The sequence below is a fragment of the Neovison vison genome, chromosome 12, assembly GCF_020171115.1.
Source record: "Neovison vison isolate M4711 chromosome 12, ASM_NN_V1, whole genome shotgun sequence".
In the NCBI taxonomy this organism is placed as follows: domain Eukaryota; kingdom Metazoa; phylum Chordata; class Mammalia; order Carnivora; family Mustelidae; genus Neogale; species Neogale vison.
The window spans coordinates 77,138,456-77,148,457 of NC_058102.1; positions in this window are offsets into that span (position 1 = coordinate 77,138,456).

Here is a 10,002-nt window from a genome sequence, read left to right on the forward strand (position 1 = left end):
GATTCTGATGGATTCCTGTCTCACATTGAGGTCTTTTATCCATTTTGAGTTTATTTTTGTGTTGCTGTAGTAATTTTGTAAACACCTCCTGTTGCTCATGCAGGGAGCTCAAGCTTTGTGAGCAATTGCTTAAAATGCCCTGTGATGTTAATCATCTCCAAGTGATCAGTAAGTGTCTCTATCACAATAAAAGATCTCCTTTCCCTGTTCTTGCTATTAGAGTGGTTTTGGGGAGTCAATGTCATACTTGGGTTTTCACCTGCATGTCCGTTTGGTGCTCCTGAGCCCTGCACCGTTCAAGAGTCAAGTGTACAGCAACACTGAAGAGAATCAGAATTCATCATATTAACATTCGCATATTACAAAATCTGAGCATATTTGAAATGTCCTTGTATTTTCTTTTTTAGTTCTAGTTCTAATTAAATCATTCAGTGATTGATTTGAAATTTGGTTTTAAATTAAGCCCTTTTTAAGTATATATATTGAAGTAGTTGAGATAACTTAAAGATCACATTATTTAGAAGATTACTATCTTTATAAGAACTCATTTTATACTTGAAAAAATTTTAAGTCCTATAATCAGAGGTCTTAAGAAGGAAATTGAATATTTTATATTTACAAATATATTTTCAAAATATTTAAACATATTAAATGGGACTATCAAACATATTTCAGAAACTACTAAAATTTACTGAAATTTAATGTTTTTAAAGATTTATTTATTTATTTATTTGACAGATGGAGATCACAAGTAGGCAGAGAAGCAGGCAGAGAGAGAGAGAGAGAGAGAGAGGGGAAAGCAGGCTCCTTGCTGAGCAGAAAGCCCGATGCAGGGCTCCATCCCAGGACCCTGGGATCATGACCAGAGCTGAAGTCAGAGGCTTTAACCCACTGAGCCACCCAGGTGCCTGAAATTTATTTTTCTTAAAAGATTTATTTCTTTATTTTAGAAAGAATGGTGGGGAAGGAGGGGCAGAGGGAGAAGGAGATAGAGTCTCAAGCAGACTGCACTGAGCTTGGAGCCCTACACTAAACTTGATCTCATGACTCTGCAATCACAACCTGAGCTAAAACTTAGAGTCTGACGCTCAACCAACTGAACCACCCCTGTGCCCCCAAGATTTACTGAACTTCAAATAGAATAGTTACGTATGTTCAACTTGAGACTTTAAAGAAGAGTCTTGATAAATTATTTCAGATTTTAAAGTCAAAGGAAATCCTCTTTTACACTGAGTGTTCTTTTTTTTTAAAAAGATTATTTATTTGAGAGAAAGAGTGGGAGCATAGCGGTGGTAGGGGCAGAGGGAGAGGGAGAAGCAGACTTTCCAGTGAGCAGGGAGCCCGAATCAGGGCTCAATTTCTGCCCTGGGATCATGGCCGGAGGTGAACACTTACGCAACCGAGCCATCCAGGCACCCCAGACACACTGTTCTTAAGGGCATAAAATTCTCACATTTAATGAGACTTTCCTGTTTTCATTATGAAATTTGTCCAACATTCCTATTGTCTCTTAAATTCTTACATTTTTTAGCCTACAAGTTATCCTTTCAGAGCATTTTCAAAGTATGTAATTCTCAAGGTTGCAGAGAACTATATATGTATACGTATGTGTTTCTTCTATTAGACTCTGAGTTTCATGAAAGTGGAGATTGCTTTTTATTCTTGTCTTTTATGCACTTGGCAGCAAGGTTGGCACAAAGTAGTTTCTTGATAGGTGCTCAGCAGGAGCTCAGGAATCACTGATAAACAAATTCGCTTATTTTTCCTAACTAGAGCTCTTCCCTAGATCTTGTATGCAATTAATCCTGGTATGAAGACCCTTGGCTCTTGTAAACATACCTCTGGAGGCCTTTGGCAGCTTAGTATCTTTTTTTTTTTTTTTTTTAAAGATTTTATTTATTTATTTGAGAGAGAGAGACAGTGAGAGAGAGCATGAGCGAGGAGAAGGTCAGAGAGCGAAGCAGACTCCCCATGGAGCTGGGAGCCTGATGTGGGACTCGATCCCGGGACTCCAGGATCACGCCCTGAGCCGAAGGCAGTCGTCCAACCAACTGAGCCACCCAGGCGTCCCGGCAGCTTAGTATCTGACTCCCCCTCTGATGTTTGGAATATTTGCTAGTCTGCCAGTCTTGGTAAAGGTCTCTACAGTAAACAAAAAAGCTGGATATTTGTTCTCCATAATCTCTGGCAGCTACCCAGTGGGTTTATGGTGAAAATTAAGCCAGAATTTCACGTAGAGTTGGGGAAACATGCTATGTTTGTAAAAGGTAACCTTAGGACAGAATCATTAATCAACCATTGTTTATCTTGTGCCTACCATATGCCAATTCCCCTACGGGGTCATAGATTCACAACAGTGACAAGGAGAGATACCGTCCCTTCCCTTATGGAGCTTAACTTCTAGCTTTGAAATTAATTTCTAGTCTTAAAAATAAAATAATTGCAAATTTTGGTATGTGTTCTGCAAAGAGCCAATATAAGGATAGCTGAGTTAAAAAAGAATGTCAGTCAGTAACCATGGGGTAGCAATGGGATGCTTCACGTTTCCTTTAATGGGAAACATAAATGGCCAGGATAATATTTTAAACTAAAACTAAAAATGGAAAAAGCTAGGCAAGCAGAGGAGATGGAAGATTGTTGGTGGCAAAGGAAACAGTGTTATCAAGGCACATGAGGTTGGGCGGAGTTTGTCATGTTCAAAGTAAAAGCAGATCATGTGACCAGAACACGGGCAGTGCGGTGGCAGTGGCGGGGGAGGGGGTGATTAACAGAGAATGAGATGATTTTAGAGAAATAGAAGGGAGGGATCTATGAAATCTTCTAGAAGTAATGTCTTCCACTGATCAACTTTTAGTAAATTTTTTTGATCCTCCTCGATGTTTTCTTCTCTTCCCTTGATCTTTGGAACTCTAGAATAAGATGCCAAATCATTCATTTACTTTTTAATATTCTTGCAAGGTGTTCTGCTCGTTAGCACTTTGTGATTGTATAGCAATTAAAATTTATTCATTTTTTTTGTAGTTCAAAATAATTTTTTAAATTTTTTTTTTAAGATTTAAAATTTTAACATCTTATTCATGAAAGAGAGAGAGAGTGAGAGAGAGAGCAGGAACAGGGGGAGGGGTAAATGGAGAGGGAGAAGCAGACTCCTCACTGAGAAGGGTGCCCAACACAGGGTTTGATCCCAGGACTCTGGGATCATGACCTGAGCTGAAGGCAGACACTTAACGAACCCACTGAGCCACCCGGAACCCCTGATTTTTATTTTTACTGTTAATTCTCCTATCATCAGTGTCTCTGGGGCTTTTATTTTTTTATTTTTTATTTTTTTAAGGATTTTCTTTATTTATTTGGCAGACAGAGATCACAAGTAGGCAGAGAGGCAGGCAGAGAGAGAGGAAAAAGCAGGCTCCCTGTTAAGCAGAGAGCCCAATGTGGAGCTCGATCCCAGGACCCTGGGATCATGACCTGAGCTGAAGGCAGAGGCTTTAATGCACTGAGCCACCCAGGCGCCCCTCTGGGGCTTTTAAATGCCTGCTTCTAACATAATCCCTGTAACGATGTTCCACCATATGTATTTTTGCCTAGGTAGTCTTACATTTTCTCTTTGGTTCCACAACTTCCTTAAGGCATGTATCTTTTGTTTCCTTACGAACAGATCACCATCTTCGCCATTTACCTCTCAAGCAAAACTATAGCCTTCTATGTCATTATAGTGAAATATTTTTCAAGAGTACTTTAGAATTTTCTTTAAGTTGTCTTTATTTTGTTTTTGTGGATGAATTTCCTCATTAATCTTTTCTTGTTTTGTTGCTCAAAGAAACATAGACTTGAGTGGACCTTGGAGGTTCTTCAGTCTTCCAACTTCATTTTACCAATAAGCTCCCTTTATTATTCATTATGCAGTGTTTAACAATCTCATATTTGAATTTCTTTTCATTCAACATGGCCTAATTTTTCACGATTCTTTACGACTGATATTAGAAACGTCAATGTAGGCTCTCTTAGCAAAATTTGAAAATAGAATGTTTAAAACACATATGCACACACACACTGAGGATTACTCATCCCTAAACTCCCAGGTAAACAGATTTATCTGTTGCCCGTCTTTTATACCAAATTTACATTCATATCCATAAAGTAATAAAAATGTTATTGCTGATATTAACCGTTTGATTGGAAGTAAGCAATGGGACAAATAAGTCAAAAGACAGGTAATTAAATTAGGTCCTATTGTGATACTCAGCCCTTCTTTGTAGAGCTGTCCAGGAGAGGAGTAAGGAGAGCAGTCAGGCTTCCCCAGTTCCCAGCTGGAGTCCTCCAGCCAATCTGCTGTCCTCTCAAGGCTGGGAGGAGGTCTGCACATGTCTTTCTCTCTCATTCTCCTTCATTTGCCAAGGCTGTCCTTTCTTGCTTAACTAGTTGGCTGACCCAATAACACTTTGCAGTTTAAACATGTTTAAACGTTTCCTTGGTCTCTAGTTGTCTAATCTGTTCCTGAGAAGAAATGCCTTAGCAGAATTTCAGAGAAATGATGTTTTCAGGTATTGACAGAAAAATGCTGATCTGCACGTTGCCATGGCGTTTGTGTCTGTTTACAGTTACATTCCTTCAATGGCAGGTAAAGAACAGTCTAATTATCTGCAAAACGCAGCACTTCATCTTGGCAAGGTAGTTCATTAGACTTTGAAATATCTCCATAAATCAGTTGTTTTCTTAGTCTACTGCAGGCTCTAAATATATCTGCCTTAAACAATATTACTATTTACAAGAGCAGAATCCTGTTATTAAAAAGCTGCAGAGATTTTATGATGAAAACCACAATTTTTTTTTTTAAGTCTCTTGGCAAAGAACAAGATTCCATTCGTGAGAAACTCTTCATAAGAAGAAAATGTTCCTATATTTTTAAGTGTTCTATCAGTAACAATACTGTCTATCCGATAAGAAAAGGCCATTACTGATCCTCTCTGCATCTGCCCTTCCTAAGGACAAGAATATAATGCCAGATGTTTTCATTTCCTCTTATCTCACACACTGCTGCTTTCACATGTGGAATTTCTATTAACTTGAAAGGTGGCACTGAACCCAGAATAAATAGGTATGTAAAGAGAAAATAAGGAGAGTTACCACAGACGTGGGAAAATGTATTAAATATACACATGTACATTGCAACCCTATCTTTCACCTTCAATCTTGAGCATTAGGATACAGCAAGAGGAAAGTGCATATTGACTAATAAATTGTAAATTGATTGTTGCTATTTAAAAACAATACATCTAGGGGTGTCTGGGTGGCTCAGTGGGTTAAGCCTCTGCCTTCAGCTCAGGTCATGATCTCAGGGTCCTGGGATCGAGCCCCGCATCTGCTTCCTCCTCTCTCTCTCTGCCTGCCTCTCTGCCTACTTGTGATCTCTGTCTGTCAAATAAATAAATTAAATCTTAAAAAAAATAAAAACAATACATCTATAGGTTTAAAAATAGAGAAAACCACACTAGTGGCTCTAAAATGAAAAATAGAAACAGCCCTCTTCCCTTCTTCCCCACCCATCCCAGTTCTACCGGCACCATCCGCAAGGAGTAAGAAGGACCCATGATATTTCTTTTAGTTATTTGGGTGGTTATCTTCAAGCTTGTTACCTTGTGGCTGGAGGAACATCAGCAATAGGGTCCTTCAGGTGCATAGGTCTCTGCCAAACCCCTGGGAGTGGTGCCATCGTGGATCCAAGTTATAAGGGGCCTCAAATTTATACATTAGGTAGGATACACCTTTAAGAAAAAGAAACACACAGTTAGAAAATTGCTAGTGCTCCTCCCTGGAAGGAGTCTTTGCAAATCAAGATTCCCAAAGCTTAAACTTTACTTGTTTTAGGGTCAGTTCACTCTGGGTTGCCATTTATACATTTACCAACAACATTAGACAGTGTCTATTGATTGCGACTCAGAAGCATGCCTACTCTACCTACAAACAAATGTCTCTTTTTCCCATTTACCTTCTAGTGTTAGTCGTGCTGTCATGTTATCACATCGATAATCAAGGTTTATGACAGTCTCCCAAATTATGTTTTTTATTCTTTGTAGATTCTTTCCAAAGCCTCATAAATGGCAAAGGCAATATTACTATATAAATTATATTTTCTATTGAATCAAATAATGTGGTTGAATGGCTAAAGAAGTATATGTAATCTTGTATCATTAAATTTTCCTACTTTAAGGGAAATCTTCCAAGCATCTTATACTTACGATATTCTTAATTTCTCTCTAGAATTTTTTAAAAAAGATTTTATTTATTTATTTGACAGTGAGATATCACAAGTAGGCAGAGAGGCAGGCAGGGAGAGAGGGGGAAGCAGACTCCCTGCTGAGCAGAGAGCCTGATTTGGGGCTCGATCCCAGGACCCTGAGATCATGACCTGGGCCAAAGGCAGAGGCTTAACCCACTGAGCCACCCAGGCACCCCTCTCTAGAATTCCTTTTTAAAACTTTTCCTGGGTAAGAGTTTACTGGCCCTATTTCTTGAATCTTTGCTTTCCTTTTTTTGTATTTCTTTTATACTTCCCTGGATTAACCCTTCAAGTAATTTTTTATGCCATTTTGTAAGAGGTAGAGTTTATGAATGCCCTTCAAAATTGAATGACTTCACAGACAATTGCTAGTTTCAGAAAGTGTTCTTTATGCAAAAATTTCAAAGACATGTTTAATTTAGTTGTCCTTTATGGATTTTAGCATAATAGCATGTCTTTAAGATAAGTTTCAAAGTAAATTATAGGAATGAAGGGAAGCGTGGTAGGCATAGTGAGGTAATGTTTAATTCATCTTAAAGTAAATAAGACCATTCTGAAATGGAGTCACCCTTTGTAATTGCTAAAAGGCATGCATTTATATGGGTAAAAGCAAAGAGGAAAGAGTAGACATTACACTATTCAACCAAAAGAGTTACAATTTTCTAAAAATCTAAACATTTTTCCTAAAGGGTTTTTCTTCCTTTTTTGTATTCTCAGTATTCAGGTTAAGAACAGCCATGCCTTATGAACAATCAAAAACTGCTCCAAATTCATATCTCAGAATGACTTTAGCCATAGAATAAACACTCCTTCAACAATTCAATACACTAAAAGTAAATCACCCTTTCTTATTGAGGTTTTTCTGAAATAAATTGTTTATATTCTGCAAGCTAAGGAAAATAAGCCATTCTACTACATTTTAATACTCTTCAAAATACTACATTTACAGTATCTAATAAGATTATATTTTCATTCTGGCAATTTCCTTAATATTTTCAACAATCATTACTGCTGGTGAAAGATGAGGATTCCATTCTATGTAACTTTTTATATATGTGTTCATGACTCATTGTTCTATGGGCACCCAATCATTCTAACTCTTCCCCTCGTGGGAGAGACTAGGTTTGAGTAAACACAAGCTGACCTGCACAACATGATTGTTTTTTTGTGTACTTATTGCCCGAATTGCTGTCCCGTGGAGAATGATGCTTTTGCAATCGTCACGAGTAGGTTGAAGCAGGATTTAAGAACTGCTTTGGCACCCCCTGAGCTTTATGTCCATTTCCTATCCCTGACTTTCCCAGTACCTCACACTTTACCACTGTGGCCATTGTATCCATTGCTATTGTTTTTTAAATCTATCCATCGATTTAGTACATAGCCCTATGCTATGTCATATAAAGGAACACCAAAATACTGATAGAAATGCCCAAGTAGTTCATACTGAAGTGGAATTAGAGAATACTGATGCTGAATTGTGTGGTGTGGACTGACAATACAACAGGTATTTGGAGAAATAAATGGTCACTCTTGCTTGTAATTGTATATAATTTGGAGTTCTTTGGTTGCTAGTGAACAGGAACTGACTATAAAGGAAGAAAAAGAAAAGTTTTTTGGAAGGAGATCATGGTATCCTTACAAAATCTAGAGGAAGACTGAAGAGCTGCCCCGGGAAATGACATAATTCAAAGGCGGAGACGCTTGAGCGCCTTGTTTGTGTTGTTGCCCAGGAATAAGTATACTCCTTCTGTGTTTTTCCATGTTGTGTCACTTCACTCACATATCAAAATGTCAGGAGAGAAAATGTGACTGGATTTAAGTGAAGTGACAACTCCTTGACTGTGGGAGACAAGGGCACCTTGATTTACAACTCAAGAACTATACTCGGACTCGTGCTTTCGCCTCTGATGGAGTAACACAATACCAGCTGTTAGAAAGCAGCAGGCTGCGAATGACCTCTCTGTTCCTCATTGCACCTCTGTTCTTCATTTGGAATCACAAAACGACAATCCAAGGACTCCAAATCTAAATGTTTTTTCCACTATATTCACACCTGGAAACTGAATGATTCTTTTTACGATTCCAGATTAGTCAATGGTCTCAAGCAACAGGTTTGGGATTAGAATTGTGGCCTAGATGTTTGATTTTGGATAAATTACTTCCTATAACCCCTCACTTTCCTGCATACTGTGGGGATTGCAGCACATTCATACAAGAACCTATCACCACAGATGCACAAGATACATGAAGGCATTTGTATTATTACTGAAGAAGCGAATGCATCTAGAATAGGCATAGCCAATGAAGCAGATAAAACTACTTTTCTATTGGAGCGCCTGGGTGGCTCGGTGGGTTAAGCCTTTGCCTTTGGCCTGGGTCATGATCAGGGTCCTGGGATTGAGCCCCGAATCAGGCTCTCTGCTCAGCAGGGAGCCTGCTTCCCCTTCTCTCTTTGCCTGCCCCTCTGCCTATTTGTGCTCTCTGTCAAATAAATAAATAAAATCTTAAAAAAAAAAACCCACAAAAAACTACTTTTCTATTAAATAAAATCTCTCAGACTTCGGTCCACACTTGCTAAAAATGATAATCCAATGCATCCCCTTCAAGTTATTATTGAATGAGAGAAAGTATAATATTTTAAAGAGAAAGGAGAGAAAGGAAGACAGGAATTAGAGTTTTCTGAATTGGTTCCTGGGAAGAAAATTTCATATAACCTAGTCTTGTATTTTCAGATATGTTCAACCCCCTGTTTCTGTTTTGTTTTTTGTGTTTTAAGTTGATTGATGATTTGGGGTCAAGTTTATAACAGTAAAACATGTCATGTGGTAATGGTAATTAGACTATTTGTGACTTCGATCAGTACTCTGTTACTATATTTAATGTTATATTCTAAAGTATCTCATTGGCAATCTGTACATTGTTATGTTCCAGCACTTAAGAGTCGTGAAATCTAACAAGAGGCAAAGAAAGTCACTTTGTGCTGGTGGTGGTAATTACTACCTATTTTTATGATGAGAAACTAGGTTTCCTGCTACAAAATGAAGACAGGGAGACATGCAGTGTCTAGGGGAGGCTCACTAGGTGTCTCTTGGTGCCATCATGCCTGGTGACAATTGTGGATGAAAAATTGCAGCGACCACAGCCTGACAAGCACAAGGAAATCAAGGGCCAGGGTAAGAGAATTCACAAATTGGCAGTGGAGAAAGGGGATAAATCATATCTACTATGGCCTTGGAATCAGATGCAGCATTGGGGGGACTTCCATTTATTTCACTAACTTTCTTACGTTTGATCTTTACAATTCCAGCTCGCCACCATATTAAAGGGAATTCTGTAACTGATTGGACTTAATGGAAGGGAAAAGGAGACATGAGCGGCAGACACAGAGAATGGGCTCCTGGGTGCCTCTTCTAATTCTCTTATTCTCATTTTAGTTGTGGAGACTAGCTCCCATGAAGTCCTCAACCAGATGCAATCAGGTGCAATCTGTGAGTACATTGCCTCGGGCTGACACTGAGCACCTCCTTCTTCCTGCTGGAGGGCTTCTATTATGCCTAGTCATTAGATATGAAAGAACTCTCCCAGCATTCATGCTCCTGTAACTAAGAAGTTCAAAGGTGTTAATGCCCTGTGGCCTAGCCCTTGACCAATGGAGAAGGGAGATGACTGATAAATGCTTTCTCTTTTCTTTCCCTAGTGGATGATTCTGAGATGCATTTCAT